At 34.0% G+C, this 15,859-nt stretch overlaps 1 protein-coding gene across 5 annotated transcripts in view; it reads left to right on the top strand.

The window, feature by feature from the left end:
- Positions 1–1,204: 1,204 nt before the first annotated feature.
- The window catches only part of LOC6646738 (zinc finger protein 184), a 58,501-nt gene continuing 43,846 nt past the window's right edge, over positions 1,205–15,859 (top strand). For all 5 annotated transcript variants that reach the window (XR_006954138.1, XM_047010625.1, XM_047010623.1 and 2 more), the window contains exon 1: positions 1,205–1,388. The gene's annotated coding sequence lies outside the window, so the exon portion shown is untranslated. The remainder of the gene's footprint in view (positions 1,389–15,859) is intronic.

The raw sequence follows: 15,859 nt of genomic DNA, 5'->3' as shown, positions 1-15,859 counted from the left end.
GTATGTGAGCTATGAGCGGACGGACGGACATGGCTATATGAATTCGTCTCGTAGTCCTGATCAAAAATATATATATATACTTTATATGGTCGGAGGTGCTTCCATTTCTGCGTTGCACACTTCTGACCAAAATTAATATACTTTGTTTGCTAGGGTATAAACATCTAAAAGTATGGGATTTGGTCAAATGTTACGTTTTTCTAGGAATTGCGGGAAATAAAAAAGACATCCTAAATGCTTGTATATTTGCCCAAAACAATAAAGGAAAATTCGTAATTTTCTCCGACATCGTATTTGCGATTTCTGCAATAAAAAATCTATACTGTCATAACCACATTATAAATGAAATTAGAAGTATATGCACCACGAAAAAGATTATCCTTTTATGGGTCCTTAGTCATCAAGGAATAATGGGAAACGAAAACACAGACATAGCGGCAGATGCAGCAGCTCGATCCCCACACTTTTGACTTTTTATCGAATTATCTCTAGTTTTATATTTTACAAATTTAAAAAAGGAAAAAGACTTCCGTTTACGTTCACTTGAGTGTTAAATATAAATTTTTACACATGAATTATAAATTGAAAAAATTAATTCACAAAGCGTCACATTTTAACTTATTTGTACTTTGTATAAGTACATATATAATAAATTAGTGCATATGGATGTACATATGTATGTATGTATAAACAAAAATACATTAACTCCATATCATATATAACGTCTAGACAAATCATATACATACATAATCATACATAAGTATACATGTATGTAAATCAATGTACACATGTATACATGTATGTGCACATGAATGTACATCAATGTACACTTATAACAATCTCACTCAAAACCTTTTTACGCTCAATGACAACATGCTCTCTCTCTGTCGTTTTTTCCATCCACTCATCGAATATGCTCTCATTTTCGAATTTCGAGCGTGCTTTCGGTATTAGAGATGAGCAACCGTGAGCCCACCATTGTGGGCAGAATGATTTTGTAAATCTAAAGAATAAAATTCCAATGGCCTGTAAAGTATTCATTATTATTTATTATACATCTCGTTAATATTTATTATGTAACAAGTTAGTGAAACAAACAGATTGAAGTCAACAAAACCATAAAATCCACATGTAGTGGTTTTTGTATTTTCACTGTCACGGTGAATTTCTCACAGACCAAACCAAACAAACCAAACTAGCTCATCTCTAAAGAAATAACGCTGAGTAGTGCGGTTGCTAATGAAAAGTGCGCTGTGAAATTTTAGTATTAAATTAAAAGAGTTATATTGATACACATGCCTATATAAGTCAAAGGACTTATTCAAGTATTTGAGTATTCAAGTGACATTTAAGTATTTGATCGTTTTTCAATTGGCACTGAAGACAAGGTAAGCTAAATTTACACAATATTACAGCGACGGTTTGTGCAGGCAATTATTCTCTCAAGTTGGTAATTTTCGACCGTAACATCGAAAATTGAGCCGGCGAATTCGCATAATATATTTTGAGTGATTTTGAGCGACCGTTACAGTTTAAAATATTGAGTACAAACAATAAATAAAAACACGAATCAATTTATAACGTAAAATAATGTCAAGTCGAAAACCTAAAAAAATACTTATAAATATATATGTATGTATGTATATTTGTATGTGTATGTACCTATGTTTACATCTTAAACATACATACTATGTACGTACATATGTATGTTGATACATTAAAATACAAAATACAATCAAAATTTTTGGAAAAAACGTAATGTTTTGTAATAAATTATAAGTTTTTAAATGAATTTGTGTGATTTTTTCATTTTACAAACTGTACATACATATGCACATAGTTGCAGAAAGTCTTACATAAGAAAAAAATGAATATACATATGTATGTATGTACATATGTACATATGTGTGTAGGTATGTTTATGTCTATATGGGCATTTTCGCCGTATAGCTACAAAGTTAAATAAAGTTAGACCAAGACGCGTTTTTAAATAATTTTTTACTTACTAATTTATTTAGGCATTTGCAAAAGGAAGGATTTCAGGAAAACAAGAGATATTTTTAAAGTAAAAAAAAAATTTAAGGATAATTTTTGAATGGTATTTTGAAAATATTTTTGTTTCACATGCAAATCTTTCATACTTTGAGACACGGACTTATCAAACAAATAAAAAAAAAAACAATGTAGTTCAGCCTGCCAACTGCACTGAACTTAGCACCTAGAACGGTAGTAATTCGCACATACCGTGTCGAACGGACAAACTTTAAAATTTTTTCAAAATTCAATAAACAAATTGTTTTCTATTTTATTTCTTTTTTTTTCCTATTTATAGTTGAAAACTATATTTGCTCCCAACTTTTTAACTTCTCTTGATCTCTGGGTCTCTTGAGTTTTGGCACAATGTAAACTAATCTTATTTTTCCGTGTCGAACAGAACTTAAAAAAAAGGGCAAAGAAAATGCGATAATATACAAATAATGCTGGTTGCAAAGGGTATACAAAAATCGGGATAATAGATTTTTCTATACCCTTGCAAGAAGAGTATATTCATTTTGCTCAGAAGTGTGCAACGCATAGAAGAAAGCAGTGCTTAAATTGCTGTAGTCGAATTAGCAAAAGTCATAAATTTTATGCTATTCATTGCTGTGACTGTTTATCAAATATGAAAACAAATACTTTGTGTTGCTTTTGCTTCCGAAAAAAACCGAAATCAGAAAATCTGACAGCAAAATCAGCAGCAAATAACCGAAATAGAAAATTTTGACAGCAGTAGCAAACAGCAAAAATCCGAAAGCAAAAAACCCGACAGCAGTATACATACATACATGAGTATGTGTACTTTTAAATGTATGTATGTATAGGTAAAATCAAAGTAGGCCAAAAATCAAGAAGCAAGTAGTATGCTGCGACTATTTTTCCGACTGCTGCTTTCGTCGACTTCCGAATTTGGCCAATAGCAACAGTCGAAACAGTTCCTAGTATTAAAATGTATAACTTTGCTATTGCTATCAAAGCAATAGAAAAGTGACTTTTCTAAACTACTTCCTTGTTTTCTAAGCTATTGTGATAAAATGTTTGTTAGTTTTGTACCAAATTTAATAAACGATCTGTCGAATACAGTGATAACAATAACTTCGTTTGCCTCAAAAACTAAAATTTGTCAGTTTAATATATCTGTAACTGACTGTGCTAAATTTTATCAAAATCGGCGACTACTTTAAAAGTGACTTTTATCAATAACTTCGGTATTTTTTAAACTATTGTATAAAAGTTAATATTTGTCAGTTTAAGATACCACTTAATGACTGTGCCGAATTGAATCAAAATCATATAACTAGTTAGTTGTCATATAAATGGGCTGTTCTTTCGCGAAGATTAGACTTTTTAAACAAAACTTTTTCACATTGACGTTGATTATAGGTAAGGAAAGATTAACAAAAATAAATTGCACTGGTAAGCAAGCTTCGGCGCCGTCGAAGTTATCCCCGGCCCTCTGGTTTTTATTATCATAGATCTACTATTATTAAATTAAGTTTACAAACCGACGCGACGTTAGAAAATTAGACCGATAATTCTAATTTACAAAAAACCAGAGGGCCGGGGCTAATTTGCAATTTTTTTGGAAATTCTTTCCTTACCTAGAGCCATCAAAGTGGAAAAACGTTTTATCTAAAAAGGCTAATGTTTGCGAAAGAACGGCCTACAATCTTAGCATAGCAAATAACGAAGTTGTTGATCAAAGTCGTTGTTTTCCACTGATCGTTCCTATGGGAGCTATATGAATAGTCACCCGATCTTGAACAAATTTGACACAGTCGTTAATGGGCGTAATAAACTCTCTAATATTTAAAATCAATACAATAGCTCAGAAAATAACGAAGTTATTGAGAAAAGTCTCTGTTCGTGACTTTGTATGGAAGCTATATGATATAGTGGTCCGCTTCTCATGCTGAGTCGATATAGCCATGTCCGTTTTAACGTAAAAAAATTTGAATTCATCATTCTTAAATGGTATTTTGAAAATATTTTGGTTTCATATACAAAACTTTTATATTTTGCTAAAAAAAATAGATTAAATTTTTTCGCACGGACAAGTAGAATTATTGTCATAAAGTTACATATTGCACAAGTATTGTAACAATATTTAAATTTAAACGTAAAAATAAAATCAAAAATGTTTTTTTTGGACGATGCAGTTCCAATGCCAATTGCACTGAACTTAGCACCTAGAACGGTAGTTATTCGCACAAAACTTTTGAAAATTCAATAAACTAATTTTTTCTTATTTTGTTTTTTTCCTATTTATAGTTGAAAATGATATTTGCTCCCAACTTTTCAACTTCTCTTGATCTCTGGGTCTTTTGATTTTTTGCACAATGTAAACTAATCCTCTTTTTCGGTGTCGAACGGAACTTATAAAAGTGGGTAAAGAAAAACCGATAATTTACAACTAATGCTGGTTGCAATATAGTCCCGACTTTTTTTTTAAATTGATTGTAAAGTGATAAACATTTCTTGGTCAACTTTTTACCCTGTAAAAGCTTACCTACAAAAGATAGATAATAAAGGAAAAAGGTTATTAAAAGTACTCAAATAAAAAAAAAATTATTTTAGCACTTTGCATTCGATTTTATCATTACGGTAAACAAATATATGCTCTAAATACATAAAATAAACATTTAACATTTTCTGAGAAGAATTGAAAAAAAAAAACAAAGAGTTTGAAGATGGTTTAAATTTTTGCTCTTGGTTGACACTTTGGCGGAAATGCCCATATGTAAATTAGTAAAACCAAAACTTGCAAAGTTAGCCCGGTCATCTGGTTTATACCGCCGCTTTTTAGTAATTATTTGTGGGTGCATCTATTAAAATACATAGTTGACAATTCCTGTACTGCTCTCTTCTTCTGACAAATCAGTTGAGCTGTATGACTAAGTAAGTAAGCTTAACAGTGGAATGCCCTTGACTTGTTATGAAGCATCCGTCCACCCTTAATAGCCATCCCCAAAGAAACCCACCCGGGCGACTGCCGGGTTTCTGTCAGAATTGATTGATTGAATTGCCACTTTATGAAATTTGTGAGTCTTCCGAGATGTGCGTGAAACTCGTGCTTATGTCCCCGCCGTCCGCTCTTTTTGGGGGTGTTTGGGTTGGTTGATTGGGTGTTCTATGGTTGAGGCAGGTGGTGCTAGGGAGCGGGGGAACGAGGGTTGCTTTGCTGATTTGTGTTTGCGTACACTTTGGACACCATTTGCAGCATAAAATACATAAAATTATGTACAGTGCTGGGGCGGCCATTAAACTTGATAGATTTATGACGGAGCATCAAACAAAATTCAAGGGTGGCATTTGAAACCTTTTTGGCAGAATACACTAAGATTCTACCGTCTAAAACTGTAAATTTTTGTAAATTTAAAACTACAAATGATAAGAAAAATTTTTTCTAAACATACCTAATTTTTTTAATACGCTTAAATTTTATACCCTTTAATGGATTATAGTCAGAACGCCTAGGAGGCTGCATCTTATCGTCCGTCAATCTCTCCGTCTTCCGAATCTGACGAAAACAGTGAGTTTTGTCGTTATTTTCTAAGCCAGTGCCAAAAAATTGAAAATATATCTTAGTTTACTATACGTATTAATGAATATATCAAACTTAATAAAGATGTAGTGAGTAAATCATATAGAAACGATCGGTTGAAATATAATTTCTGTGAGAAAAAATTTTTGCTTATGCAATTGTCAAAAAGCTAAGCAATAGCTTAGTTAATAAACTTATACACATAATAATCTATAATTCTCACAAAATTTGATCAAAATCGGATAACTAGATATATTATATAGTTGACATTCTCTAGGTTTTCTTTCAATTTGACGCATTGGCAGCAACGAATGAGTTACAAAAAAACTTATAACTGTATACAAACCCGAATTGGCCTGTCCCTCCGGCTTTTTTCCTGTATATTGCAGATTCAGCCGTATCGGACTATTATATCATGTATCTTTCAAATAAATTTTAAGCTATTGTCTCCTAGATGTCGACAAGACATCATTCACCTCAATGTTTAGGAAAAATTATGTTAAATAAGACACTGAAATTTTAAGTTTTTTAAAAGTATCTAAATATGCCAATAGATTTATTTGACCTACATATATATGGCTGAACAGAAAGGTTCACAATTTATAAAGGAATATGTGCCAAAGAACTAGCGTTTCGCGAATTTGTCGACAACGGTGCTTAAGAAAAACGTGAAACGTAATTCACGAACGAGTTCCTTGACTTGAGATTATTGTAGACATGTCTTCAATTCGAAGGATTACTTTTAGTGTAAACTAGTGTAATCGACTCGTCACTATATTATTATTAAAAGAAGACAGAAGACTGATAAGTCAAAATTAATAAATAATTGCTGTTTCTGTGTCAAAAAAGACTTACTTCTTTTTAAGCCTCAATTAAATTGGGAGATAAAAGTTGATGATATTTGTTGATTACAAAAGTAGTAAAGGCGTAACTCTTTTAGCACCACAGAATTAACTCAATCTATTTTATAAATAAATGGCCGAAATTCTAATTTGGATGCAAAATAAATAGAATAAACGCTTATGAAAATATATTGTAGAAATTAAGCAAAATGGAATTGAAGAAGAATGTAACGTTGACTCACCTATGTGTGTGGCAGCTTGTAGCTGATTGGATAGTTAAGGCAATTACAAAATGATTGAATGGTAATTTGCTCGGAAAAGTTGGACTGCCTTTTGTTTGGCCAGTTTCGCCTCTGCGTGTGTTATTCAGTCAGGAGCACTTTATGCCTGGCATAAATTCCCATTATTTATGGGGCAGTAACTGTTTGTGATATTTTATTTCCGCGCAAGGATAGCGAGAATAATTTGCGCCCTGGTTCTGTTCTCCAAACCAAAAACTTAACAAAGAAAAAGTGTCGTGAATGTTTGGAATTAATTGCCACACTCCGTAGAAACATTGGAAGGGGTAGAAATGGAAATCACCAAAAGAAAAAATGTTTTAATTAATAAAATTGAATGTGTGCAAAAATTGAAAGGATTTTGGCTGCCAGCGTCTGAATTGTTGTCGTCTTGTTGTTAATGCCATTTTTGTTTTTGTCGCATTCATCTTGAATGCTCAGTGGCAGGCTCAGACTCAGGCTCATTTTGTATGCAAATGATTTATGCCAAAAAGTGCCCGGCAGTCGAGCAAAACTGGATTAGATTCTGCCAGAGTTGAGTCAACCGTCCCGTAAACGTTCCAAACACCAGAAAAATCCCTGCGTTTCCACCCGAAGTAAATGAGCGGCCGGTCACTGCCTGAAAGTTTGGGGTCGCCTATTTTTTCACAATCTCCTTGAATGGAAGAAATAAGGATAGGTATGGTTGCTGTTTGTATCTGCACGGAGGTGGAGTCGAAACCTTTTTAAAATATTTACTTAACATCCTATTATCCTCACCAACGCTATGTCACGAGGCCAAGGAGCCGTCGACCCTCGCTTGTATCAACATTAAAACGATAAACTTGCCTCTCAACCGAGAAAAAGAGCACAAAAAACGAACAAAAAATTCAAAGGACGAAGGACACGTCTTGTCTGACACTACAAAATGTCACCGCGGGGTGAATTACAGACCAGCGTTTTGAAGAACAGAAATAGATCTGAAAATTGAATGGTAGTACTTTATATACTCTAATCATAGAACAAAAATAAATCTGAAAATTGAATGGTAGTACCTTATTTACTCTATCATAGAAAAAATATAAAGCAAAACCGACCATCAATGTAAGACATAAATAAACGTCGTGATCTGTTTTTATCTTACTTTAACCTACAGCCTGTAAATTTAATCATGTTTAATTCTTATTTAAAAATTACATTAAGTTCGCTGTCCGTGAATAACCAAGCAATCCCTAAAAAAAGTTTCAAACGAAAGCGTATAAGAAGGACATTGTGACAGTGCGGGATACCTACTGTGCGTCTGAGCAGGACAATTGCAGACACCATTGCTTCAAATTCAGAGTACGCCAACTAAGCATGGAAGAAAAAGATGGTGGAATAGGGAAAGAAAAACGTGAGTGATTTATGGCCCTGCGAGTGACGAGAACGAACCAGAATTCTTTAGGATAATGCCGACATAAGGAGATTGTTGTGTGTATTCATTTTCACTTTCTTGCTATCTTCACATTGTTGTTTGGCTGATATAGTAAGGACTCTGTTTCGTAATATAAACACTTGATTTTAAATATTCCCATATATAACGCCACTTAGAGTTAAATCGAGGGAACGTGTTGGCCAGTCAATATCATTTGTGTTCATATATATTTTGTTAAAAGTAAATTGGTAAAAATTGCCATGTTCCATGGTAAAAATCAGTTTGGACTGACGCTTCCAACGCTATATGTCCTTAAGCGATCTATGGTATCTGGGAAAACATAAAGGGCTAAATAAAATTCATACATATGTACATACATCACACAGATGACCTTTAAACTTTAGACGATGAAATATTTGTCATTACTTTTAATTTTTGCGAAACATTATATTAAACGTAAAGTGGAAGTTATTTGAAAAACTTTTTTAAAATTTACAACTGAAGCAAACTTAAATGTATTACGAAAATGCTACTGAATTTAAATTGCAGACCTTGACGTACCCTATTGCAAATAAAATTTAATAATAAATACCTTTAATAATACTAATCTCTCGGCCACAGAAATGTGTCATTAAGTCTCGCATAAAAAAGCGATTTTTTAATATTTTCTTCTATAGGGTATGAAAATATTCGACGTGGATTGTGCAAGTCGTGGGGTCTATATTCTTCTATATGCTTCTGTATATATGTACATATATATGTATGTACGTATGTATATAGTGTCTTCCCTTTCCGAGACTAACGTCGATACAAACAAATTCTCATTAATGAAGCTGAGACTAAAATGGTACCCAAAGCGAGGCTAACGAAATTCTGAGCATGTAAATGAGTCAACGTTGGAAGTTGGTTGTTGAAGAATTTTGGGGGATGGTGTGAAAAATATGATTTTGACAGAAAACAACAAAACAAAATCCATAATTCAGGATAAAACATAATTCCACAGAGCAACAGACGCAGGGTCTCTGGAAAAGCTAACCCACACAGCTGCACAAGAAAAGGAAGTGGTCTGAATGAAAAACGAAAAAAAAAATGAATTACGGTTTAACGGCGGGGTAAAGAAAGAGAAAGAGAGCTCAGAGTGTAAGCGAGAAGCAGTTACAGTTATTTATTAAATCCCTTTACGCATTTTCATAATAATTTCACAAAATATTTTAAACGCGAGAACGTGGTGGTTGTAGTAAGTGTAAGCGATGTTTGCTTGCCATCGGATGATTCATGCCAGTGCTCTAATGTTGTTGTTGTATCATTAAAATTTTCGAAAAGATGGTAAACAAGCAGGGCACAGGCGGGGCAAAACTCATCATAAATAGGACAACACGAGCGTGAACTTTATCCCTTCTAGCGGAGGAATCATATATGTACATATGTATTTCTCACATATCTCAAGTAAAACAAAATAAAAAAGCCATAGTAAAAAAAAACAAAAAGAGAAAGGCAAAAAAAGACGTACTTGAACAGCCGATTGAGCATTTCAACAAAAGTAAATTAGAAATATTCTATTTTAATTACCGCTAAATTATACATAAATGTTTTGCTGTCTTTCTATGAGACTAAAATACCAAGTTCTACAAAAGAAATAAATATTTTTTGTATTTATAAAAATGTTTAATCCATATTCCAAGTTGTCAATTTATTCATCTTTTTATGTCAATCACGAAATAGGTCTGTCGTTCTATTAGCTTGGACTGTGTGGTCTTTCTTGTCTTCTTTGTTATAATAAAACCGAAAAAATTGAAGTGTAGGGAATTAGCCGCCAAAAGCACAGAGTGTGGAGGATAAACACAGTACCAAAATAATTATAATACTCTCATAAATATTCCCTTTGCATTTTCATTTAGCAGAGAGTGCGCTGCAAGTGTAAAACATCAGCAAAACCAGAGGGCCGGGGCTAACTTCGACCGCGTCAAAGTTTGTATACCCTTGCAATTATTTTGGTAACTCTTTCCTTACCTATTATAGCCATCAAAGTGGAAAAACGTTTAAGCTAAAAAGGCTAATGTTTCCGAAAGAACGGCCTACAATCTTAGCATAGGAAATAACGAAGATATTGATCAAAGTCACTGTTTTCCACCGATTGTTCCTATGGGAGCTATATGATATAGTTACCCGATCCTTATCAAATTTGGCACAGTCATTAACAGATATATTAAACTAACAAATGTTTAATTTGTAAGCAATCGCGGCAAAATTAACTAAGTTATTGACAAAAGTCACTGTTTTCGAAAGATCGTTCCTATGGGAGCTATATGATATAGTGATTCGATCTTGATCAAATTTGACGTAGTCGTTTATATGTGAAATTAACTTACCAATATTAAATTTCACGACAATAGCTCAAAAAATAACGAAGTTATTAAGAAAAGTCACTGTTCGTGACTTTGCCATTTGTATGGGAGCTATATGATATAGTGATCCGATCCGGCTGAATCCGAGATATACAACGCCTGCAGTATATACAAGCCTACATGCAAAATTTCAGCTCTGTAGCTCTTACGGTCTAGGAGGAGTTTGCGTTGATCCAGACGGACGGACGGACGGACGGACGGACGGACGGACGGACGGACGGACGGACGGACGGACATAGCTATTTGAACTCGTCTCGTCGTGCTGATCAAGAATATATATACTTTATATGGTCGGAGATGCTTCCTTCTATGCGTTGCACACTTCTGACCAAAATTAATATACCCTTTTTGCAAGGGTATAAAAATACCACAAGCAAAATGAAGAGAATATATGTATGTATGTATGTATAAATGTGTTTATATGTACTTATAGGAAAAGAAATAAAGAGAGAGAAAGAAAATTCGACGTCGCGACGTCATTGAGACAGTGGGCCGTGATGGGTTAACGGGGTTAAGAATGAGGGACAGGGTAAAGGCAAAATATAACGGAGCTTTGGCAATGAAAGATATGATGGCAGTTGTTTGTTATTTATTCGGTATCGGAGTTTTAGCATTTGGTAATTTTTTTGACGGATAGTAGTGGTGGAAATTAGAAAATTTAATGCTAAGAAAGTCTGGAAATGAAGTCAGGTTGCTAAAAAATCAGTAGTTTAGGTTTCTAGCTAGTCAGGAACTAAAACTTTTTTTTATCTAATTTGCTGATGCGGAATTTTACATATGTTCCTAATTTGTTGTCTTTAGCTTCTATAGTCTCCGATAAAGAAACAAAGGTAAACCTGGACCAATGTGCTCATGGCGAGCCCATAAATCGAATTCAATTTCGCCAGTAGATGAAACTTGATTTGATTTCGTCCTAGGCCCTTTTTGTTTTTATACTCTTGCAGAGAGTATTATAAAATTTGTCAGCAAGCGGACAGATGATCAAAAACAGCAGAACAGTAGAGAGCAGAGTACAGGAGACACAGAAGTTGAAGTACTAAAGACAGTTGGAGAAAGAGAGAATTTGGGGACTCGAGAAGCAAAAGTAAGAGAGAAAAGAAGAGAACCGAAGCAGCAAAGTAAACGATGAAATTAGAATAATTGTAACTTTTCCATATTACTTTTAATTTAGTTAATTAATGAACTTAGTTGAGTAAACCCACCCAACTGACATATGTATATGTATACTCTCGATCAGTATGAGAAGCTGAGTTTATATAGCCATGCTCGTCTGTCCGTCATATTATTACGTACAAGGACGCCAAGGGTATATAAACTTAAACACAGCTGAAGTTAGCTCCTTTGATATTTTTATACCCTTGCAAAAAGGGTATATTAATTTTGGTCAGAGGTGTGCAACGCATAGAAGGAAGCAACTCCGATTATATAAAGTATATATATTCTTGATCAGTACAGCATATAGCCATGTCCGTCCGTTTAGATCAACGCAAACTCCTCCTAGACTGTAAGCGCTACAGAGTTGAAATTTTGCATGTAGGCTTGTATATACTGTACAGTTTGTATATCTTGGATGCAGCCGGATCGGACCACTATATCATATAGCTCTAGCAAAGTCACGAACAGTGACTTTTCGCAATAGCTTCGTTATTTTCTAAGCTATTGTCGTAAAATTTAAGTCTATTACACCTATAAACGACTGTGTCAAATTTAATCAAGATCGGGTGACTATATTATATAGCTTTCATAGGAACAATCAGTGGTAAGCAGTGACGTTGATCAATAACTTCGTTATTTGCTATGCTGAGATTGTAGAACGTTCTTTCGTTGCCGGGATTGTTTGAATAATTAGTCAATTAACAAAAAAGTGGCGTTGACACATAATGATGGGGGATGGTTTTTTTTTAATGTACTTCCGGGTGTTGATAGTGGTACAGCATTATTGTTGGTAACAAAGGTTAGCGATGAAGGCGAAAAAAAAAAATTTTCAACTAGTTACACCTCAAGCGTTATGTTTTCCTTGTTTACGCTTGTTTTCTTGCAATTAAAAGAAGAGTCGTAAAATTTAAATTTTGCGAGCTTTTAAAAGAGATCGTGAGATCCAGTAAATGGGGAAACCGTTTGTGATTCTTTAAATTTATCTATTGTAGGAGTTTAAAAACAAAATGTTGAAAATATTAAGGTAGCAGTGTCTATAACCAGAGCTTGCAATAACAGTTAACAGTTTTTTCGTAGCCCGAGAGATGTGTTTTTGTTAGCTTTTTAAGAAATAAGTTTGAGGTGAACTGCACAGCCAACCAACGATGGCAGCTTACATTTGTCTTTAGCTCTGCTTATTCTATTTTATTAAATGATATTAAGAAAAAAGTCATTGACATGTCATGTGGATTGCCCACTCCACTGTTGAATGTTACACATATGTACATATGTACCGTCTCTGCCGTCTCCACTTATCTCAGCAGGTAAAGTGCAACAATTTTGCGGCAACTTATAATAGCGCAATGCTCGCAAATAAGCTCACATGACAGCCGCACCAAAAACTATTATGGAGAGCAGAGAAGTTGAAGAACTTAAGGTTTAACGATAGCGATGTTACTGCTATGGCTCTGGTGCACGCTTAATTTATGAATATAGCCAAGTAGGCCATTTCGAAATAAATAAGCAAAGATCTTGCGCGATCCTTACAACCGACGCCATCCTTACTCTGATAGTCAAATAGAGACGTCTTTGTCACAATTTTTCATTGAACTGTCGCTTGGCTCGAGTATAGTTGTCCTTTTCTGGTACTCGTTAAAAAAAAAATGCTAACTTCGGCTATGCCGAATATAAACATATACCCTTGCAGTCTTTGGCCATATTTTTACATGTTCCAAACTCTTTTTCTGTAACTCAATTAATCTCCTTCATCTATTTTTCGTATATCACTAAATGATTTAGTGGTCCGATGCGGATCTTTTCTATTATAGTTTAATTTTAATAACTTTCCAAATAGAAGCGTGAAGCTGATTTGCACCGACGGACAGACGAGCATGGCTATATCGTCTGAGATTTTCATGCTGATCAAGAATCTGTATATTTTATGGAGCCGACCCCATACGTTTCCGAAAAGTCTCCTTCTATGCGTTACAAACATCTGACCGATTTTATTCAACCCTCTGCAAGGGTATTAAAATTGCAAGGAGAACCCAAACCTGTATTGGGCGGCATCTTAAAATCACCATTTCAATTGATAATATATGCGCAATTAGCGACGTATATCAGATTTAGTATTCTGATTGCATTTCTAGTCATGCTTTTATTGCACATAAATATGGTATGGTACTTTGTTTTTGCTAGTTTGCCGTTGCCTTTACACAACTTCATCTGAATCGTTGTTTGCTTCGCCACATACTCCCAAATTGCTGTTGTTTTATTTAGTTTTTGCCTTAGAACTTTTTGCACTTAAAACTCTTTTTTTTACCAAACTAATCCAATTAAATGGGTGTTTAAGTCTTTAATATTATAAAATTGAATATTACGCAAATTAATACATAGGTATACATATTGCTTATGCTTTGAAATATTGATGTAAACCTTCCTTTTACACCCATGCAAAAAAGGGTATATTACTTTAGGTCAAAAGTATGCAACGCATAGAAGAAAGCATCTCCGACCATATAAAGTGTATACGATGAGACGAGTTCATATAGCCAAGTCCGTCTGGAAAGGTTGTATATATCGGATTCAGTCGGATCGGATCACTATATTATATAGCTCCCATACGAGGCGAGGTTACAAATAGTATCTTTTCTTCATAACTTCGTTATTTTCTGAGCTATTTTCATATATATAATTTGAAAATGGAACTTTTGTTTTTTTGCGTCAATAGCACTTTACTTTATTAAACTTTATCAGAATTAAGGGCTGTATCTTTTTCCCACATGACAAAAATATCTCTTAAAGTATTCGAATAAAAACCGCTTATGACGATGTTCTGAACAATCCAAAGCATAATTTACAAAAAAAAATTTCAATTAAGAAAACTCCCTAAACTTTTTTGCAAGAGTATGGGGTATGCCTTTAACGAAACCCAAAACACCCACATAAAATTTGTTGCTTGTGTGAGCTTTATTAAAAAATATTTATGTCTTTAAAATTATATTGCCGCATATAATAAATCATCATCGCCGGAACCATATCTTCCGTAACTGGAGAATCAAGATCATTGCTATGAAATATAAAAAGGCATAAATATTTTAAAGTTCAAATATCAAAGATGCTAACTTCGGCTATGCCGAATTTTATATACCCTTGCAGTCCTTGGCAATCATTTTTTTGAAATTTCTTTCCCTGCAGCACTATTTATCAATACACAAACAAAACATTATTTCTCTTTTTACTAAAATTTTTTCTTCTTCTTCCACTATTCCCTAAGCAAAGCACGTCACGCATACACATATAGCTTATGTAGCGTTGCGTCTGTGTGTGCATGCATGTGTTTGTGTTCTATTTATCCGATCAGATTCAAATTTTGGGATCTGAGGTTTTATATCCAATACTATCATATTGGTAAATTTCATGGGGATACTCCCATTTCTGCAAAAATGTTCCTTCTAGAGCTATATGATATAGTAGTCCGATCCTAATGATTTTCATATTAAAAATCCCAAAAAAAAAAATTGCATCCCGATAGCTCTTAAGATGGCTGAGTAAAACGCATACGCACCAACGGACGGACGGGCGGACAGACGGATATGGCTATATCGACTCTGCTTCTCATAGTGATCAAGAATATATATACTTTATGGGGTCGGAAGCGTCTCCTTCTGTGCGTTACAAACATCTGACCATTTTTATAATACCCTCTGCAAGGGTATAAAAATGAAGCTGATCATGAGCGCCATTTGCATAACCATTGTCCAGTCTCATAAATTTTGATCAAGAAAAAGAGTTCTTAGTTTGCTGGTCATTAAAAGAGAAAAATTTAAATGGGATTTCTTTTCTGCATTCTCATTTATAAAGAAAAACTAAATAATAATTTTTATTATAATGGCATGAGGCTGAGAGACTCGATTTTCTTTATGAACAAACTCTTACATAGAATGAAGTAGGTAAGTCGACTCGTCGACTTGGGTATACCATGCACCAGGTAAAACAAATATTTCAAATTTTGAAAACCAAATGTACGTCTATCAAATTGTTTTTACCATATGCTCTCACTCTATAAACACATGAGCACTCTAGCGCCAATTCTGCCCTTATAGACCGCGTAGTAAAATACGCATATTTTGCACGTTTCTAGACCGATTTCAATAAAATACGCCCCCATGATTTACATAAAACTGATTCTCCGAAAAACTATAATAGCTAGAGACATAAAATTT

Source organism: Drosophila willistoni (genome assembly GCF_018902025.1).
Source record: "Drosophila willistoni isolate 14030-0811.24 chromosome 2R unlocalized genomic scaffold, UCI_dwil_1.1 Seg167, whole genome shotgun sequence".
NCBI classification, from domain to species: Eukaryota; Metazoa; Arthropoda; class Insecta; order Diptera; family Drosophilidae; genus Drosophila; species Drosophila willistoni.
This window is presented reverse-complemented; position numbering and strand designations above follow the sequence as displayed.